General features: G+C 27.9%; 1 protein-coding gene across 1 annotated transcript in view; it reads left to right on the forward strand.

The window, feature by feature from the left end:
• The first annotated feature begins 5,729 nt into the window (after nt 1-5,729).
• LOC111040930 (L-xylulose reductase-like) overlaps nt 5,730-23,693 on the forward strand; it is a 32,805-nt gene continuing 14,841 nt past the window's right edge. The window contains exon 1 of the mRNA XM_022325014.1: nt 5,730-5,903. The gene's annotated coding sequence lies outside the window, so the exon portion shown is untranslated. The remainder of the gene's footprint in view (nt 5,904-23,693) is intronic.

Below are 23,693 nucleotides of genomic sequence, written 5' to 3' on the forward strand. Positions count from 1 at the left end.
CGTAGGAAATTGGAAATATTGAAATTTTCAAAAACGTTGTGTACCAAATATGCCTATATTGTACGTACATTTTTTTTTTTGGAAATAAGATAACTAAATGAAGATTGTCGATTATAGTTAAATGGTTGTAATTATAATATATTATTCGAATTTCCTTAAACTTATTAAGCATATTAATACATTTTATAGACCTGATAACATTTTTAGTACAACTTTTTATCAAAAACGTATTCAACCTACAGTATTAGGCCACGTTTATAAACGATTACACATCTGTTTAAAATGCTTAGAGCAACTGCGGATAGGTTATTTGTGGTATATTCAAATTGCATTTTAAATATTTACTTAGGTGATAAAAATGAGAAATATACAAAAATTGTATATGTCTTACAGTAAGTAGTTTGAACTACTTACTGTATATGTCTTACAGTAAGTAGTTTGAACTACTTACGAGGAATTTGTTTTAAATTTTTAATACTTAGCTATAAAAATTAAAATTTCATGCATTTTTAACGACAAACATTTTTTCAAGTTTTCGAGGTTTTAATGAATTTCATCAATCTTTAAATGTTAAATATTTTTAAATAATATTTTTATAAAAATGTACGAGAAACCTTGTTTTTCAAGGCTTTTGCAGGGCTTGAAACCTAAAACATTTTTAAGATTTCAGTTTTGAATTCTGGGATTGATTTTTTTGATTTCACCTTTCACTTTCGATATATCGATTTCAGTTTACAACGGTTTTTACTGGTATTCAAAATTAGTATTCAATATCGGTTTCAAATACTAGCTGTTACATTTACATTTTACGATCAGCTATTTTTAAATTTCCAATAAAAATGTATGAGTAACCTTTTTTAGTAAGTTTTTTTGACTGAAGGAAAAAAAATGTCATCAATAATTATTTTAATAATATCCATAAAATTCGAAATTTATGAATACCAATATATAGCTCAAAAATGGTCAGCATATATTTAAAATTGTTTCTTTTTCGTATAAAACGATGCTAGTTTAAACATTCAGACATTCAGCAAAAACTTCATGTATCTTTTTTATGGTTTACGTTAAAAGTCTTGTTTTCTCTAAATTTTTCTTAAAAATTGAAGCATTATTTTTACTACATGTCGTGTACACAGACACAAAAAATAAAAAAACCACACATTATTGTAAAATCAATAAATTTATCACTCAACTCAGAATCTATATTGTTCTTATTATAATATTTAATTTATGTTGTCCTTCTATCGTCTCTGTACCTGCTCAGTAGATACCGGGAAATGGAATTAAAAGTGGACCATGGTTATGCTATAGCTATAATCAAGTTTAGAAACAATTGCACATTACAAAATGAAATGTATTTTATTTCGTCGTTTATTTGGCGAATTGGATGGAACTACAAATAATTAGTGTCGATGATTAGTTCAAAAAATGATTAAAAAGTTAAAGGTGTGAATGAGCTTTAATTATAGGTTCTGAGCTGTGCGAAAACATTTTTTCCGATTTCAATTTCAGTTTAAGCCCTGTCTAATGACGTGCATATTATTTCTATTTCATGTTTGTATGAAATCCACATCATATTTGGCAATAAAAAGAGTTCACATCTTTCAATTTTATGCAATTATGTAGTTTCCCAACTTCTATAATATGTGACTAATGAAAAATATATTTTAAAAGAATAATAATTAGTCTGTCATAGCAAACTGATAATAATAACATTTTCAAAAACATGTTGTTTTTAAAATATTATTTGAAGGTACTTGAAACTATTTTTTAAGTATATCATTCTACATTCTACACGCAACCACATTTGTAATGTAATATGTTGGCAAAAACTTTTGACCTAATGTATAACCACAATGTATTGCCACGTATAACAACGATAATATATATGTATAAAATTTAGGCACAGCAGTATATGATATAATTTGCATACTAAATATCATATAAGGAAATCATATTTTTTAATAAAAAAAATTTGTCATCATTTTTACTAAAAATGTATTTTATTTCTTTTATTATGATGAATTTGATCCTGGTAAAAAACGTTTAGGTATATACATTTTATTGATAAAATGATTTTTCGAAAGTGTTTGACTAAGTTTCCCGTGACATCTTCATAATTAAGCATCTAATAATAATGGGTAATTATCCATATTTGTCTTGACTGCTTTAAATCACATTTGTAAGAGCGATCTCAAGTTGTACGAATTTATGATTGATTAACTATAGTTGAATAGATTAAGTAAACGGTGCCTTATATTTACCAAATGGTGATTATACCAACATTTTTTGAAATTTTTTCAAAATTCTGTGACTTCTTTTATATTAATTGAATTTTATCAAAAATATAACTTTGTTCTAAAAGCATGTGAATTTGATAAAAAATCTCTCGTTAATTGTTATTATATCTATTTAAAAATATAAGAGATCCATAGATATACATTAATACAATTATTTTTTAAATTCTTGCTATAATTAATTTTGACAAAACCACGATGAAATCAAAATTATATTTTAGTTCAAATTATATTTAAATATACATTTTCATAGCTTAGAATTGAAAATTCCAAAATATTTTTAGTAGGAATTTGAATTTTTTACTTATATTATTATATTTGTTATGCGGAACGATGTTTTAAAAATATTCATATTAATCATAAGCTATCGTCATTTTATACCACAAACCAAATAGGTAGGTATTATAAAACTTTCTCGAAAGTATATCTACATAATTTTTGGATAAGACAAAAATTAATTTAATTTTTTCAAATGATAGGAGCATGAAAATTTTAAGATAAAGATAAAAATGCACAAATCTGGCACTGAACTTCAAAAAAAAATAAAATACCAAGAAGAAGTGAATAAGTAAATTATCCCTGATTATGATGATCTGAACATTCTCGATTATCTACGTGGAATAGCCAATAATTTTCAACTGCAAATTTAATTATTAACTGTAGGTACCTATTTTATAATTTTTTTAGGAATTTTAGTTGACTTTATTTTTAAAATATATTTTAATTAATAATATAACTTTATTATTAATTTAATTAATTACATAATTTTTAGTTTTTCGAACAAGTTTTCTTCGATCAATTTTTGTTTGTGATCAATTGTTTTAGTTTTTCGATCAATAATTGTCATAAGGACAATTGTCTTCGATCAATTGACGGGATACTATTTATAGAAATTAAAACAATGCTACAGAGAAAATTTCAACGATTGATCGACATTTTTTTTCAAAGAAACAATAACAATTTATCGATATGGTAAAATTAACTAATGGAAAACGGGACAGTAAATATTACCTAGTTTGTTCTGAAATAGTTTTATTTTTACTATATTGTCTTGTTTTTTTGTAAATTTCAACAATATTTTTAACCCATAGTGAGGAAAAAAAGAAGAAAGATAGGTCGTCTACACGACACGCAACGCTTTTTAAGAGTTAATATTTTCTACTTTGAAACAATCGCGTTAAAAGCTTTTAAAACGAATTGTTATTAATATTTATATACAGCGATGGATGAAAAATAATGATTTTTCTTTTGCCTTGTCTGATAATATATACTCTTAGTAATCTTGATAAATACGTTAGGTTACATCGACACTGAATTTTTTTCTAACTCCAAATGGAATAAGAATATTACTATACCTACAAATGTATAACATTCAAAGAGTTAGAAACTTAGAACATTTTCATTCAACGTTTCTATGAATTACGAGTAGAATATGACTATTTTTTTTTTGTCCAAAATACGTTTTACAGTAAAAAAAATGTTGGGTCAAACGTGGAAATTTCACAAAACACAAAAAAAATACAGAAACAATAACGAAATAATCGGAAAATACAAAAAAGGAAATCGTCTTAAAAAATGCAATAAGTTCAAGGTTCTATACAAGTTTTTCTTACAGCAATTAAAAAATATTGAGAGTACATGGTTGCATTGATTTAAGAGTTTGAATTTTAAATTTTAACAAAATTCTTTACAAATTTTTTGAAATTAAAAGTGTATTTAATACTTAACTATTGTGCCTTATTGGTTTGAACATAAATACAAGGTTTTTCAGAAGTTTTATTTACAATCTACTTTATTTAATAATCAGTTGTTGCTAGAATATGAGATATAAATTTGGAACTGTTATTTTTTTTTTCGTAACGTGCTTACTGACGTCTTTTTTCCTATTGATCCTTAAAATACACAAAAGACAATAAAAAAATGTTGTTGGAAAAAAATTACAAAAAAAATATTTATGCTCATTTGTGTTTTACACAATAAATTCCCATAAATATTGTTAGATTATTGTTTGTTTGCTAAGGTAATTAATTATTTGACAAGACTTTTTTTTTGTTCCTATGACCCGTTTTCGTTCGTTAGCAATTAATTGATAGAGCCAGTAATTTTCTGTGACGTTCACATCAAAACTATGAATTTGATGATAAATCGAATAAATAGCTTATGATTGTTTGAATTTCAAATTTTGACGAAATTTGTCAAAATTGTGAGTTTTCTTTTCCCATATTCAATGATTTATCATTGAATTGAATTACAGTGATTTAGGTACTCAGTGGACTACAGGTAGAAGGTATACAATAAACAATAGACAACTACTATAGATCAGAGTGACTTTCCAGGTTTTTTTTTTTTCATTTACATTATATTATGGTAAGCAACCTATTCAAATACAAGTACAATAACCATTTAGGTACATTTGATATTGGAGGTTAGTAAAGAATGAAGGAGAAGCTGCACATCGGAGACACTTTATCTGATTTGGTTTTTCATTCATTGAGATTTATTTTAATAAATCTTGACTCACACGGTACCATACATACGTATTAAACTTGAAAAATAAAACTCGATTATTGTGAGGGTTTAATGTACATACAAAATGGAGGCGTCGTCAACGGGGGATTAAACGATTTCACAACGTCTCGAGAAAACTTTGTTGTGCACAAAATACTTTATATACTCGGGCGTTAAGCCAAGTGCGTTAATTAAACATTCATACAAGTATAAGTCGCCGTCGTCGTATTGTATTTATAAATAATTGTAATGATGGGTTTGTGGTTAACCTTTATTTTTATTTTATAATCGCTCGACGATGGTGAACGAAACAATAACAGTATAATATGTATAGGTACATAAAACCGACCTATACTCTTAGGCGAATTTACATGCGATTATAGGTAGGTAGATATTGGTGCGAATATATTTTATCAGGACTCTGGGGTGATAATCATTAGGAGTATATCCAATGAAACAAATTTTAGAAATAAATACAACCAGCCTCACAATATTTTACAAACGCATTGTTGGACTTTATTCAGACCGACTGTTTTGTGCTGCTTAACAACAAAATTAAAAAACAAATAAGGACATTATAATAATTTAATAGGTATTGTGTACCTACCTAATTAAATATGTACATCAATAATATTGTATTACCTAATTGAATTGTTACCAAAAATAAATAAAATATAATGGATAAAGCCAATCACCCATATCACAGAAACTAAAGATCAATAAAAAATAAAAATTATATATTATATATTTTTGTACAGTGCACACACACTTAATATGTTTTTAAAAGTCACAGTTCATCCGCATAAATTCGTTTTAAATAACGATAGCTAACGATTAGACGGATATTGGTAATTATATAATATTGTCGTAAAAAAAAAATAATCTTTTAAGCCATCCTTACATGCCATTGCAGTAGTTATGACTTTACTAGTTCCTTACGTTGAGTAGTAGATAAACCGATTTTTATGAAGCATTGATCATTGTTAAGATTGGTATCGATCGCACCAGCAAACACAATAATACAATATTAATTATAACAAACTATACTCTCAAAACTGCTCATCAACTGATCGTCAAACATCTTTTAATCTTTTTAAGGTAAGTGTTTTTATCAACATAATTTATTGTTTTTGAAAATAAAGTTCAAACGCAGATTTTCAAAAAAAAATTGCATGTCTCTATTTATATCACGTTTTATCAAAACGTTGTTTTCTATTTTTAATCAAAGACAAAATACGTTAACTATTATATAAATTATAAATGTATCCTACCTCTAAATAGTTTAAAATATTTTTTTGTCTAGATAATATATTTTCTAAATAATCATTATAAATACTATTTAAAATAGTATATTTCATAGCATGCTATTGATTTACAATAATTATTCACTTACTGTCAAGATTTTTTACATACTTTTTAATTTTGTAGCAAAAAATAGTGAACATGTTTTACAGAATCACGAATTTTAAACCCACCTTTTTATATTAATTGTTTATGTAATATCATATATTAGCATAAATTTATAAAAATATTTCATTTTATTCTTATTATAATTATATTTTTCATTGTATAATGAAAAATATAATTCATGCGATTGATAGTTTGGTGTGTACAAACCTATAATATGACATTTCATAGCTAATAGTAATTTATTAATTTAATGAAATAATTGGAACTTTGTTCATTTGGAACCGTCATTGTGATTATCCTCCTTTGTCTAACACACGTGAAACATAGCAATTTAAATATGTTTCATTCCAACGTATTGGTTGATTGAGTGAAACTATAAGAATGATGAAAACTGAATTGAATTTATTGTTATGTTTTAGATCAAACTCCCCACATTCCTTATTTTTTATTTTTATTCATCCAAAAATTAAAATTTCAAAACTTTTACAAAACTTTTTCTGGTAACATTTTTAGGAGTTAAAGAGATAAAATCATAAATATATCAAGTTTACTTCATCATTCAATACGTTGAAATTAAAACATATTATGTAACAAAAACAAAAACAGAGAACTATTACTTTCAATCTCTTAACCCTTTATTATATTGAAATACAATATCTAATTTTTATTTCAGTTTTTAGCTTAAACATTTTATTTATGAAATTCTATACATATGTACTATTTTACCAATATCATCAATTTAAATTTAAATATAAAATTATACGAATCGCGATTCGCGAATAGGAAATTATGTTTATAGAATAAAATATATTTTAAATATTATTGGTAGTGTGTCTGTTGACTCATATGGTCGAGTGTAATAGAGACCAATGTAGAATATTAATTTAGGCCATTTCAATATTTAAATTGTACAGGTTATGAATGTTATTCATAATATTCATATTTACCTATTATGAGTTTATAACTATTTAATAAAATGAAATAAAGATATTAATTTAATGGTAATAATATGAATTTAGATGATTCGTAAAGTACAAACAAATTGTGATGTTTGATGCTCACTATTTTATGAATTTTAAACATTATACGACTCAAATGCGCTAAATTAATTTAAAGTTCCAAATCCATTAATTATAATATTATCTTATGAAGTGTAGAAAATATTAGGTACTTATTGAAGATTCAAATTCAAAAATGCAATACATTAAGCCTTAAATAATATTTAGTTTCTTTTTAAATAATTTATCTAATTTAATTTAAGGTAAAATTGTTATGACCTTCAATACAAAATTATAAAATGTTATGTATCATTTAATTATTGTGGCAATGGTACTATTAAATTATGGACGAAAATAAATTGTAAATTATTTGAATTGTTATTGCAGTCATTAATGGTTATATTGTTTTTTACTTGCATTGTAGTTCTTAATTCAACAGATTTTATTTGCATACCTACCTATAAGTGACCATATACACATAATACCTACTCATATAGTTAAATACGGCGCAAGATTCAAAAGGCACAAATTATGATTTGAAATAAAAACAGTCTTTATTAAAATTGTATTTTATATTTAGTATTAATTTGTGTAGGAGTATTTACATATTTTTCTACTATTTAATTATTATTACTATGACTCATAATAACGGGCATGGGAATTTAGATAAGGGGTAAAGATAATTGCGAAAATATCAAACTATAAGACGTATAAGGGCATAGGTGTAAAATAACCGGAAATTTGCACTCTGCAATCGCAAAATGTCTTAACCTAGTACCTACAGATACCATCTTAATATTATTCAATTAAACTAATTGCAAACATTTGCTTAATATTTTTTTTATAAACATTTTCACTGGATGAATTTCATGTATAAAAAGGTAAATAATTAAGTTATATATTTTTTTTCAATTATATGGTTTAGTTGATTATACAAAGGATCGATTAACCTGTCTAATTAACCAAAAAAAAAAAAAAAATAATGAATATAATAACGTTTTGAGGTAATAAATTAATCTAACGAGGATCAAATGAGTTTTTCGCCATCTCGACTTTACTGGCTGTCATAAGTTTTAGTGAGTGACAATACGACAATAGTACATGAATTTGAGTTTCTTGGAATTTGACTTTCTGGTACACTACACCGTCGGTGAAATTAATTTGTTCACGAGATAAATACACAACTAATATTGGGGTCCGGATGAAATAAAAAAAAGAAAGATTGGTATTTAATTATGAATAGCTACTGCACACGAAGTGTCTATGTCTAACATATACAATATACATATATATTACATAATATTATGCAGTATTGTAGCCGCATAAAGCCAATTGCGGTGGTCGGGTAGTTGGATGGTTGCATTTTGGTAATTTTTTGGGTTGGGTGGGAGGGTGGGCGGGGGGCTTTGGGTAGACGACGGTGGCGGTGTGGCGATGCTATAGCGGGCCCGAAGCGGAGAATTGTCTACAAAAGGTCCAAACTTACCAAAGGATATTAAATTACCCAAAGGAATTTCCCACTACGTTCAATTTCTCTCTCTCTCTATCTCATACTCTAACCATCTTTCTCCCGTACGCACAAGGACATTCTGTTTCTCACTTTCCTTTTTTTTTTCTATCTATTTGTCCATCCGTCTGCGAGAGTATATACTATATATACACCCCGAATATCCTGTTTTCCGCCAGTTGACAAGGACAAGGTTCATTGTTTTACACTGGAAAATATCCTAGAGGTTTTATCACACCCCGCGTGTCGAGTCGTCCCAGTTTCGATCGTTTCCATTTCCACACCCCTGCGGCCGACACCGACGAAAATACCCCCCAGCCGCCGCCGCCGCCGCCACCACCTACAACCACTACCTAGGTATATATGTATCGTATACATATACACGTATATTTCCTCGCATAACGAGACCCCGGAGAGCCGCACGTTCGCGTGAACTAGGCCCGCAGCGAGCAATAATTTTTATAGCCCACGATGAATAAGGCAGACAAAACTGCAGCGCAACGAACGGCCAGCGCAGGTTCACAATGAGTTTCCGTGATATTATTTATTATAAATTATAATTATAATAGTGAAAAATACGATACCACGAAGCATATTATATATCATGTATAGTATACAATAAGCGCCGCAGTGACAGGCAAGTCAGTGGATTTTGTTTTGTTTTTTTTTTTTTTTTGTTATTTCGCTACTTTTTTCTCTTCGTATAATGTATGCGGAACGCTTACACAATGAGCTTAGGGACCGGTCTTGTGTAGAAATTCAGTACAAAACGCTCGTAAAACTTGATCCGGTACCCTGAATCCTTGACATGTACGCACTGCCGCTGAATACAGAGCGTGTTACAAAATTGGCGAAAATGTGAAAAAAATCGATAATCATTTTAGTTACCTAACATTTTAAAATATATAGTACAAAGATAGTACTTGAAATCGGTATCACGTGTTTCCTGTACGTGCCCAATGCTAACGTCGAAGTACTTTTAGGTACGTATAGGTAGTTCAGAATATTGCTGCGTGATACGCATATAACTTCAAAATAAATGTACATGCTGTTATAATATATTATAATTATTTTAAATGTTTGACGATGAGGATGGTTGTGTATATTAAAAGCTATTTAAAAGTTAATTATTTCCATTGGAATATTTTTTCTTCAGTTTTGTTATATCACTGTGAAATTATAAGTTTAATGATGATCTCTCAGTCTCAGATCAAATTATCATATCAATAATGTTAATTTTAAATAGAATTATTGTCATCACATCATCGAAAATTCAAATAACTTTCCTCTATTGAGGCGCACGATTAGTAAAAATAATAGAAAACATTTACAGAAAACTATTATATCATATCGGCAGTGTTGAAAATTATATATAGATAAGAAATTACTCATATATTATCTTATCTAGATAATTATTGTGACATTTATCTATTCGTTATCTTACATGGCACGTTTACTTATCTAGATACTTACATTTCATTTAAATCATATACATTTTTTTTTTACTAAAATTGTTTTATCAGAACACTATCCAATTAGTACATCATACTGCCATATTACTGTATGTACCTATTAACTTTAAGTTACTTTATATTCACATATTTAAAGAAGTACATTTTTTGTTTAAATAAAATAAAAATTAGTTTTATCTACCATATTATCTAAATAAAAGTTAGACGATCTTTATCTAATCTAAATAAATGTAAAACATATTAATCTTTATCTGTATCTAAATATATGTATATAGAACGATCTGCATCCTATCTAGATGAAACTTTCGTTATCTATTCTCAGCACTGCATAATATAGGTAGTCCATATTGAATAGATCTATGGCGGGTAGGGTGGGAAGAATCTAATCGACCGCAATATTAGGATAATTAAAAACACGTGAAAAAAAGGCTGAATGGATGTGAGTTGTATGAGGCACAGGGACATAATATAATCAATTATGATCATTTAATACTAAAACAAATTTCCTGGGTTAATAGTTAATACTTGACGTTACCGGAATCTGCAGTTTGAAATACATTATAATGTTGATTATCGACAAACGAGTAATATTTTATAAATAAATCTTCGAAATATTAATTTACCTCATTCAATTTTTCAACTTGGGGGGGGGGGGCGCTTCATATCCAGCACACTCGAAAGTTTTGAATGCTAACATAACTCCATGCGTTCAATAGGCGTGGTCCTGTATTATAAGCCCTATGCAAATGTGCACTGATCCCTAACCAACGAACACTTTACAACTCTTTAACTTTCCGACCAGGGAGAGTACAGTTTCTCGTTTTCGCGTTTAACAGCCACAAATGTCGGCGGTACGTAATGCGAAAAAAAGTTTGAATACTCCCTCCGTGTGTGCGTTTATATACACGTATATATATATATATATATACATATAAGTTGTACAGCTGTAAGCTGTGTAAAAAAAAATCAAAAAAAAATCAATACCTCCCGGCGGTAGTGGCGCAAATTTTTCACGACAAAACAAAAAACAAAACGCTTTATTTTCGAGTTGAGGGATATATTCTACTATATTACTATAACGCTACTAAAAGAGAGTACAAATAATATAGATTAGCAGGGCAGGCTGATGCTAGCCATATAATACGCGTGCCACAATAGTAATCATATGAAACAACTTTTTACGCCAAGCCAAAGTGTGCGAATGAATGTTATTAAGTTTCAGAACGATTATTTTGATATGATTGATTCGTTAATATATAATTAACTATCTTAGAATACTTCGTCAGATTTGTATAGTTCGAAAAATGTGTTGTCATATGTTATTATTTAATAGATACATTTATAAAATCTGTAGTGTCGTATATTTAAGCCATCCACGCGATTGGTTATATGGTAATTGTTTCACGTAATAATACACTAAATACAGTATGTATAGTGCATTGGATCAGCTTGATTGTTATAAAAAGGTGAAAAATGTAAATACGTATATTTATTCGGTATATCACATCGTGATGCCACGACAACCTCTCTTCGCGCGAGAAAAAATGTATCAATAGATGAATACTTATAGTAAAATGTAATTATCGCGCACGATTTATTAGATGAAATGAAAAATCTTGGGGATTTGCATGTTTTTTTCGAGTGGTATACGTAATATTTGTTGCACGGAATTCCAAAGGCTGTACCTACACCCGTACTTTCTGCAGTGCACATTTTTGCATAATCTTTCAAACGACTTGATACAAGGGAGAGCACACTTGACAAGGAAAAACGAGGGCCCTCAGTGGCGTTCCTATATAACAGTGTTAATTCCAAAGTGGCACCGCAATATTTCACAATGTCCATGAGTTATATTTTGAAGTATTACAGTACTTACTTACGAACAATGGGCATTTGAATGCAAATTTTAATTCTTTTCACGATATTATCATTTTAATCTGCGATTTTGTAAACTATTTAACGAAGTTATGGTACCTCATATCATGTACAAGACAGCTTTAGCTGTCGTATTTCAATTTCTAAGCTAATAGTGAAATTATTGACACAAATTAAAAACCTAGAGTACAAATATTACCGTGGAGTCAATGAAAATTAATGAATTTATAGTTAGGTTAGCGACCAACATTGGTGCAGTAGCTAACATAATATATAATAACACGATGTACACTCACCTGCATTCGTCGTTTAGCTTGTATACTATATATATTTTATACTCCTACTCATATATTGTAGGATTTTTGTTTTATTTTGAAAGCTGTATTGAAATTGTTCGAACTTAAAACATAATATAGGTACCCTAACTTTTCAGTTTTGATAATAAAATCGAATAAATAGGAAATTTGCGGTATTTTTTTCGCTACATGTCATGTCAATAAATGTATGGTGTTATTTTACACACAATTTGATTTTAAAAATTCAGTAGTATAAACCATTATTCAGTTTAAAATGAATTTAGCTCTCTTCTACAAATAAATATTGTAATTTGAATTCACATGGAAAAGGTTTAAAGCGACATGCTTTTGACAGATTTCAGAAGTATAAAACGATTTCGGATTCTGAATAAGTCTGAAACCTAACCCAAGTTATTTTTTTTAGATAATAACATTTTAAGCAGCACTTATATATTAAAAAAAATTATAGTTGAGTTTATCTGAATTTCAGAGCTTTAGAATTAAAAAGCTACAGCAATAACCTTCGAATATAAAAAAAATGCAATGTTGTCAAATTGTGATGTTTATTTACAGTGAATATTTTGAACTACCCGTATACTAACTATAGATCCAATAGTCCAAATATCACCTGCATTATGTGGGCAAAATATAAAGCATGGGGTGGATAATTGAGGAAATATACAATTATTATTCATTGGTAGTTTTAAAACAAAACCTAAAAAGTATAGTTATATTTGATATTACCTATTTGTTGCGAACACTGTAAAAGCTATAGAGTTAAAATCGATAATTTCAAACCATTTATCCCACTATTGAATTGAAAGATAATATTATTCTTAACTGATCTCAACATTTTTGCACAGACTCGTTTCGAAAAATTGTTACTGTTTTTTTATTTCTAAATTATTATACATAATGATAGAATGTAGGTGAATAATCGTATGTACCTATAATATAATATGATGATTGTATATTATGATTCTGATAACAATATAATCGAAATTGGTAGACAATTTAATGCAAAATGATTTTAATAAAAATATCATCTCGATTATTAATTTGAAATATAAAACGATCGACCGCTGTTCTGTGAAAGCATAGACCGCGAATCGTGTACACGTGATATAAACTATTAGTTGAAACTTGAAAGTGCATTGAGCACTATAATAATGGAACACATAGAGTGCATTAGAACGTGTAGTAAATTTATACACACACATATATATATATACCTTTTATATATTACACATATAAGTCATATATATAAAGGTATCTAGTGTCGTGTCATATTCATATACCTACATAAAACATGTTATAATATATTCAACAACTGGACATCATGCGTGCATATTTTGATAAACTCTGGTTCATTTCCTACTCGTCCATTTCCTATAGCCTTTTCGGAGTTAATGCAAAAGCACCGTCCTTTCCGTTATGACAAGATAATTACCAGAGCTCAGATAATGGGTTTGTTGTGTTTCGAATAGGGCAATAATTTTTGGGACCAAATACAAAATGTACCGGGAAAAATTATATTTATGTCCAATGACAACAACTGTTTTAGTGAATTATTACCAGTCGTGCTGATATTATTTAAGCTTCCATAATTTGTTAACAGCGAGGAAATAGTTTAGTTATTAAAAAAAAACCAAAAGCACAAATAATTTGAACATTAAAAAAGGACTATTTGACCATTAAATATGACAAAATGACTTTAAAAATAATATACAAGGCCTTTTGAAATATCATCTTAGTTTTAAAAGGTAACAGAAAAAACCTTTTATAATAATTTAGCTGGTATTTGTTCAGATTATTTTTACAACTTTTGTTGTTTGAAATACAAATAAATTACTTACAATCAAAGTTTTTTATTTGTACGTTTTTGGTGGATAAAATATTTTATTTATTTCAGAATTCAGACTCAGTTAATTACAACCTTGCAGTTGTTATTGTGAAAAAATCTATAACAACAACTTTTCATAGTAATAATAATAATAAAAAATGAATACATTCCCATTTAAGTGTTAACAGGTAGTCTATAAAAAACCCTTATTTTTATTCAAATCAATTGAACCGTGTTGTTGACAAAACCCTAAAGAAATAAAAGTAAATGTTGTATTTTCATACTATTACACATTTGTCTGTAAAACGGTTTATCTTTCGTAGTCTGTATAATTTAATTTTATGTAGGTACTTCGAAAATTCTCATCTGATATGTAGGTACTAGACAATAAGTTATCCTTGCTATCAATTTAGAATCGATTATCTTGTCGTTCGTAATATTTCATAATTTATTATAATGATCGTGTTTATAAAACAGCAAAATAAATTATTGAATCATTTGACGGAATTCGAAAAATCTACGTAGGTACCACCAATATAATTTATATACATATATGATTTTTGCGCTCTAGTTGTTTTATATTATGGCTTCATACCAAACAGTATTATAGTTAAAATTCATTTTTTTTTATCAGCCTTAATAGCAATATCTAAATAATAATATTCTTACCACTACGTATATCAAATGTATAAATTACATTTTATGTAAACAAAAATATTACTGATACTGGACTTGGTACTGTTAATTACCAAACAAGTAGCTTAAGGTTTACACAGTATAATATTATTTTTTCTATGTACCTACTTCTTTTTTTAATGTCTTTGTTTTCGTCATTTCGATCTTTTATAAAATGATTTCTATAAATATGTTTATATTTAAATCAACTGTTTAATCATTAAATCTATACAAACATTGAGTAACCATATTATTTCTCACACCTGCTTTACAGATTTTGTTCTGTTATTTGCGCATATGTAGGTACATAAGAAAAATTATGTACTGTATTTAAAAATGTATTTATTATTGAGTTGAATTATCAAAAAACTTAATACCTAAGCATATATTTTTTCCACAGATACCTAACGCGGTAATTTAAATAACAAAGTAATAATAATTAAAATAATAGTTTTAAACTATGTTCGATTTTATCTAGATCGGATTGATTCCCTCGTAGCTTTGATATTATTTCTTCCTTTAATTATAGTTAGATACATAAGTACACGGGTGTAGTGTGAACCGGGAGAAGACTTCCTATGCTTTGTTTTCCAGCTGGCCCGACACAGTTTATTTACATGACTTCATACATATTTTAGAAGTCACGAGTAACAGTTGTGATCAGCAGATTGGAGTCAGTTTATCATCGATTCGCGAACTATGACCGCCGGTGGTGATCTCTTTGTCTCTGCTGATCCTCCTTTTCTTAAGTGCCCATTATCAGAGTGATACACTAGTGGTGTTATACCTAAACTCAAGCCTGGGCATAAACTAGTTAAAAAGTTGAAGTTAAGTTAATCTTAACTTTTTAAAATTTAATTTTCATTATCTTCAACTTTAATCTTTGACTTAACTGATTTTTATTGATATAAACTTAATAAATAACGAGTTACTTTAAATCAAATCCAATTTCGTTCATTTGTAAATAATTAAATAACAAATATAATACAATTATTATTGATGATATATATATAGCATAGACATTTACTTTTTATTATTTTAAACCATTATACAACCAGCTGCTCGATAAATAACTTAACTTAAGATAATAAGTTAGTTATAAGTTTTCAAATAACTTTTAACTTAACAGAGTTCAAAATAAAATTAGAATAATTATTAACATTAAACTTTTTAAAATATTTTCTATCAACTTAACTTAACTCAGTTAAAAATAGTCATCAACTCTTCCAGGCTTGCCTATACTACTTATTATTGTTATTTTTTTCATTTTGAACCAACGACGGTGAGCAAATGCTTTTGCAGTATTTCCGTGGTGACATCTATACTACCACACTACCAATACTGCCTAATGGCTAATACCTATATTACGTATACTACCCAACATATTATTTTCCACGATTAAATCTTAATCATTTCCAGTTTATACGCAAGTTCGCAGGTTTTTCAAAAGTTAAATTTCAATGAAAAAAAGTCCTCAGAAAAGTAACGCACAAAGAAAATACGTTTTTGTTTTTGTCTTAATGCCGTGTATTACAGAACACAATAATAACAAAAAACCATGCGGAATGCATTTCGCAAAACTCGTTGCGCTTTTTCTGTGTGCACACCGTACACGCATATAATATATACGACGATAATATATTATTTTGTATACGCGTATATATAATAGTAATAATAATAATAATAATAATAATAATAATAATATGCGCACTCGTATTTTTTTTTCTGTATCGAGACGAATTATATTTTTCTTAAAGTTTGTTCACGTAGCGCGAGAGGGAATCAGCCAAGGGGAAAACTGAGATTAAAGTCTATACCCCGCGAGATCGAGAACAATATTCCGGACACAACTTCAGCATTTGCATAATCAGACATGGTACACTAGTTTGTAATTTTCATTTTTTTTTTCTTTTTCCTCATTCGACCCAGACCTTTGCCGCCCACACCCCACACACACCATACTCGCTGCACCCGTTCACGGACCGATGCACTTTTATTACACCCGTGACACAAAATACAATAATCTGTGTTGTTTTTTTTTTTTCAACACTTTAAATTATATATGTAGGTGCACTTGCGTCTCGATAAAATATATAATATGGATATCAAATGACAATATTACGAAATAAAAAAATGATACCATGTAGATAGGTAGGTTACTACCATAACTATATTATATTGTAATCGGTTCTCACTTATAATATTATAACTTATAACTTTAAACACCGAGTGTACAACTACTTAAATAATTATACTATACTCGGTCGTACTTATTAAATCTCTAAATGTCAGCACCATTTTAATTTATTAATGATTAATTATAGGAAAAAAAATAATATTAATTAGAACACGAGTTATTTCATTTGTCATATCTATCCTGTTACGCCTTGCATATTAATATTTAAAACAGCGCAGTGACAAGTTCCTGCAAGTACCTATATACTTCCTTACGGCCACATTGTTTTAAATTTGTCACCGTAGTCAAACACTTCAAGGCTACAGAAGTATAAAATCGATATAGACGGTAGAAAGTTCCCTGCTTATTATTCCTATGTACCCCAGCAAATCTATACAGTTTATTTATTTATTTGTAATTAAATACCTGTCTAAATGCAATATTTTAAAATGATTAACAGTCGAAAATAGCTAATCACCTGTTATAATATATAAAAACAATCTAAAAAATATCGGTACTTTTGCAACTTTTTTTTTTAAATTTCTGTCTCCTATACTGTTCCAACCTCCCTCTCCCCTCCCCACTCCTAAAACGCGACACACAGGTCCAAATATAATATATATAACTATAATAACATATTTAACTTGATTTATTTATATCGTGTAGAGTAACAACACACATGAGTATAACAAAGTATACCCACAGACAATTTAATAATATTCGACGTTTTTTATAGTTTGACAATAGCACTTAAGCTTCTGAATAGTTGGAAAAGCTGCAAATAATATGAGGTCACGTGTGTTCATTGGCATAATTATGAATTTGTCCTTTTTAGACTTTTTTTTACGATGTGCATAGTATGGCACACCTATCTATAGATTTCTTAATATTCCCAAAGTTACACATTATTAACTAAATATATGTATTTTGTAAGGCTCGGGGGGATTTATCCTCCTCGTCTCCCCTTACTTACGCCCCTGCGAGTGCCAAATCTAACATCATCATCTAGTCATTAACTCGACATTTAAAAGCGCCTCTATAATTCGATTTACACAAAGCTTAAACTGTCCATTAAAACAATATACAGGATGATTCACCAAGCAAGCTCACTCCCATTTTTTCATTTAATAATAAATTTATTCAAATTCTCATTTTTGGGATTTTTAAATATACTAAAAAAACATATTTTCAAATTCTTGTTTTTTTTTGTACTACTTAAGGAATGTCCTGTGGTAATGCAAACTTCTGTTTTTCAGAGATAACTCACCTCTTTTAAGGTAAAGTAATATTAGTGGATAATTTTCTTGAACATTTTGATGTAGGTACCACATTCAAAATTCGAATGAGTAGTTTCTTAAAATGTTTGTATTAAAGATAATAGTAATTAAAACTGGTTTTACATAAATGTAAAATAGATGTAAAATTGAATCTAGTATTTATTATACTTGGACCATTTTTAAAAATTATTGGTATCGATAGATTAATATGAATAACTACAATTTTTAAATCACCATAGCCCCCATATCTCACGAACTCATTACTACGGACCTTTTATCCTTAGATTTTGATACGTCAAAAATTTCAGAAAAGTTATCTACTAATCTGCTGTATAATTTATAGTTGAATAGCCGAATAGGGGTATTCTCATTTGAAAAATAGAGGTTTGTGTCTCCACATGTTACTCCTTAAGTAGTACAAAAATCCCAAGAATTTGAAAATATGGTCCTGAAGTAAATATACTTAAAAATTAATGATTATTTAATGATTGTGTCATTGAAAAAATAGAAAAGGGGGTGACCATACTTGGTAAATCACCCTGTATATTTCTTTCGTTCTTATGATAATACAACATGCCTACAATTGAATATGTAATATGTGCGTAATACCTACTTAATACCTTTCTATATTTTCTAAAAATGATTCAATTTTTTTTTTCTTAATTGGTCTTCATCTGTTGAAAATAGTTTGCAATAATATTGAAATAATTCTGATTATTTTTTTTATTTTTCGCTTTTACACACATATTATTATTATACATACCTACGCGGAGTCGTTAAATACTAACAAAATAAATATATTATAAGCACCTAAAATGTATAATGTATATAATATTATGAATTAGCATTTCTTATGCAGAAATAGCTTATTCTACATAAAATTTATCTTTTATTTATAATATTCACGTAATATTCGAAGATTTATTTTTAAAAACAATAATGCGTTTAAAGCAACTTTCGTGTAGGAAAATTCTTGTTGAAAATTCTAATCTAAATAACATACATTAAGGTATCTATCACCTATGACATGCACTATGAATTTAATACAGGTACTTCATAATAGTTAACACAAATCGATAATAAAATTGTGTAAATTGTAAATCATATATTTGTACGTTTTGGTATATTGTAATGGTGTTCTAATTAATCACCATGTATTATCATTAAACATCTTTATTAGCCATTAGGTAAATAATTAAATCTTTATTATTAAATTATTGCATCAGTTACATTATTACCTATTAGTTTTCTCATTAGACTACGTACAGATTAATTAAATAAATACGTTTTATAGGTCTTTGATTTTAATTAAAATGTAATTTAACCAGTTGGTTTATTGCAATTTAACCTTATTTTATTATATTTCGATTTTTTTTTATACAATACGTATACCTAAACAAAAAACTATTTTCCTCAATCCTCACATCATTCTTTCCAACAATAATGGGAAATAAAAACAATTATATTCCTTTGTTATATATTGTATCTGAAGTAAAGTTTAAAAAAACAAATTTAATTACTTTTAGAAAATATGATCATTATTTAAAACAAAAAAATATATGTATATAAACGCATATTTGAATGGTAAAATATAACACAAATAAAGTTGTATTAGTTTTATGAGTTTTAATTTCTACTATATTTAAATTTTAACAAACGTCCTATAGCGAAATTAAAGTAAAAACGCCTATATTTTCGCGATTTAGATCAAGGAAACGGTTTGTAAACGAAAACTATAAAAAATAATAATAATAATAATAATAATAATAATTTGCCATTAGTATAATTTATTTCTTATTGTTATTATTGTTAAACCGTCCTTTAGAAAACTTGACAATAAACTCAATACAGGTACTGAAATTTATCGCACACATTTACGTCGCGTTAACAAATAAATAATAATAATAATAATACCAATATATTATTGTACACATTATCGAACTGCACCTTTTCGTTTCATAAAAAATCTAAACGACTATATATTATACGTACATTGTTTTAAATATTTAGCCGAAACCGCCAAAGTAGATTCCATTGCCTTTCGGTAAAATTTAAATATTATATTATATTCGGCAACCTCAATTTACGATCCCGCGAGAGAGGACGTGTACCTATTATATGTAGCGTAGTGGCGTGTGCGAGCGATTCGCAACTTATTACACTTTCGTTTATAACGAGTAACAACATTCAACCCTTGGGACTTGTACATTATAATATATTGTTATGTGCACGTGAATATGTTTGATATCATAATGTATTAAAAAAGATTACTTTTAAAACGAGTGTGGCCTGCGAAGTGTAGGCAGGTGCCTATATAGGTACTACATAATATATGAACTGCTAAATACTATACGCAGCTAATATTATTAAGTACCTATAACAGGCACCTAACCAACCCCCGGATAAAATGTTTTAATAATCAACAACGATAATCCGTGTATTATAAATAATTATAAAAATAACATTAGTATATCGTCGGATAGTAATCATTATTGTTATTATTATTATTATTATTCTACGAAATATAATTGCATTATTTACTTATAGGTACCTACTATGATCGCCATTCTGTACTCGAGCCATTCTCGGCGTTTATTTCAAAAAACAAAATAAATAATTTTAAGGAATATAAGAACCCGTTCCACCGAAGGAAATGTTGACTAAACTCACATTTCGATCAGTATGCGCATATTATACGAAATGATTTCGTTTCGAAGAAAAATGTAAAAGTCTCGTAACGTCTTTCACTTCAAAGTTTAAACACAATTTCCCCTCGTGTCAAAACTAATTACTCGTTGTACATAATATTAATACATCATACGCAATCCCTTAAATGTATAAATCTGTATAAATAGTGTGTAGGTACATATTGCATCATAATTTATACGAGATTTCTACTCGTAGTGGATGTATCGGAGAATTTAAATCTTTGAAGTCTCGACTGGAATGAAGTTTAATATTATTATTATTATTATTGTAGAGTCAATGTGAATATTATGTTAATTTCGACGAATATATAATATGTAAAGTTCGGTATTACCTGCTGCAGGAGCTGCAATACAGTGATGTACATTCGAAACCGTCCATCATCGGGTATAGCTGCAGTACTTTTAAGTTTTAAGTATATTCTATTGAGTTTAGATTGGACGTGTTTACTAATAAAGTAATAACATTCTCTGTCTATTTCATTTAAAAGAAAAACTATAATAATATAAAATATTATTGTAAATATAAACTGTTCACTTTACGCTGAATTATCACGTTTCAATGATTTCAAATTACGAAATCGCGTACAGGTATATAGGTAACGAGTGTTATTAACCACAACGATTAAAATTACAACAGATTTATACGACTAAATTGTACCTATCGTCCCTGCAGTTCGACAAATTAAAAAAGTAACATATTTCCACGTCGAATAAAATGTTTATATGGGTTTATTATGTTTTTGTAGGTAAAGACGATTTGTGTGATTAATTAATAGTTTTATTTTCAATTTAAGAATAAACCTTAGCATAAAACCGTTAGTTTTGACAACTGCAGCTAAATAACATTAATGATATTTACAGTTCAATAAAAATAAGTAAATCATATTTTAATTACTTTAACTTAAAAATAAAATTTTGATCATTATAATTATTACCTGTGGTATTGAAATTAATGATGTGTCCTGTAAATTTACTATGTAAAAATTTTACCGGTAAAGTAAATTTACAAAAAAAATTTACGATTTACATTTTTTTACCACTCAAACAGTTCAGTGACCAATTTATTTAAATGTTTTTGTATTTTTTATCAAGATATAAGGATTATAATACAAATCAAGATTTTTTTAAATGATGATAATGACAGTTCCGTGATACGAATTATTGTGATATGGAGTATGTGGTTACTGGTACTGTTATATAGTTTAATACGATACGTTATCTATTATCTTTATCACATTTATTTTGAATATAATATTATTATAAGTTATAAATAGCATGACATTATTATAAATAATAATAATTTTCAATAAATTTGTGATTATAAATGTTATAATAAATTGTACTAACGTACAATTCTTGTATGTTCATTTTTATTTTATTTTATAATTACTTAATAATATAATAAGTCATGAAGCTTCAACAAATTAAGAATTATTATTAAATGTTATTTTTAATCAAGCGATTAAATACTAATACTTATTAATTTTGTATTTATCATGCCTTCTTTACATAATACTGTGAAAAAATTCAACAGGCACACTATAAATTGGATTTTAATAAAAATGTATCAATTTTATCGTAAATTTGGTAAATTACTAAACAAATTTTTTGCGTAAATTCCGCATCACTAATTAAAATAGTCATCGTTTATCAATCAAAATAATACGATTATTATTATTGAAAACTATAGATGCGTAGACTTATAAAATCAAATCTGTAAGTACAATATTATATTATGTTTGTGATGCAACTGATTAGTAAAAGATGGCGATTGATAAAAATTTCAATTATAAAACGTGAAATCAAAAAGACGATTTGTGTGCTTTGACTTCTGATGGGGCGTGAAGTTCTATCGTTCCCTCGGGTACTCAAGAACCATCGCCGTCGTATATATTGCGTGCGATTGCAGTCCGAACTATTTTTTTCCTTCGCCTCGACAAAGTTTCACGACTGGAAAAAAAAAGTAATCTATACCGATGTCCATAAGTTGGCGGAAAAATTAAGTGTGTTTTTTTCGCGATTCGTTTTGTAAACGTATTTTAATATAATAAACAGAAAATTGGAAAAACGTACACAGGTCTATTGCGTCTGCAGAATATCTATACTGACATAAAATAATATGACATAATATATACCATATTTAGTAGTGTATTGGGGGTTTAGTAATGTTACTGGTCATAGTTTTTTTTTTCACTTAAAACAAAACTATATTTGCAATCTGCAATATTGTTTTACACAATAAGTATAAACATTTTGGTAGCTTAAAATAATCAACAACATGAAAAAACGTGAAAAAGGAGGCACTCCACACTGGGGGATAAAGATATAATAATCCTCCGACTTTTGTGGTGGGAAGTTATAACTTAGAGTTGCGGTGGGGTTAATGATTGAACAGCATGAATATCAATTACCAGCAATTTCTATGAATAAATGTTGTACAACAAATAAAACAAAAATTACACATTTTATAATATCATAATTTGATGAAAATTTCAACTCTCCTCAAAGTTCGTCGTTTCTGATAAGAAATAATAATAGAATTAAAAATGTTCGAACAAGTCGAAAACTGGTCGTGTTGAGTAAATATTCTCGTTTCCTGTTGGTTTCTAAGAAATTATATTATGTCTTAATTAGACCCTTAAATTTCCAAT

This window comes from Myzus persicae, unplaced genomic scaffold (genome assembly GCF_001856785.1).
Source record: "Myzus persicae strain clone G006 unplaced genomic scaffold, MPER_G0061.0, whole genome shotgun sequence".
NCBI lineage: Eukaryota > Metazoa > Arthropoda > Insecta > Hemiptera > Aphididae > Myzus > Myzus persicae.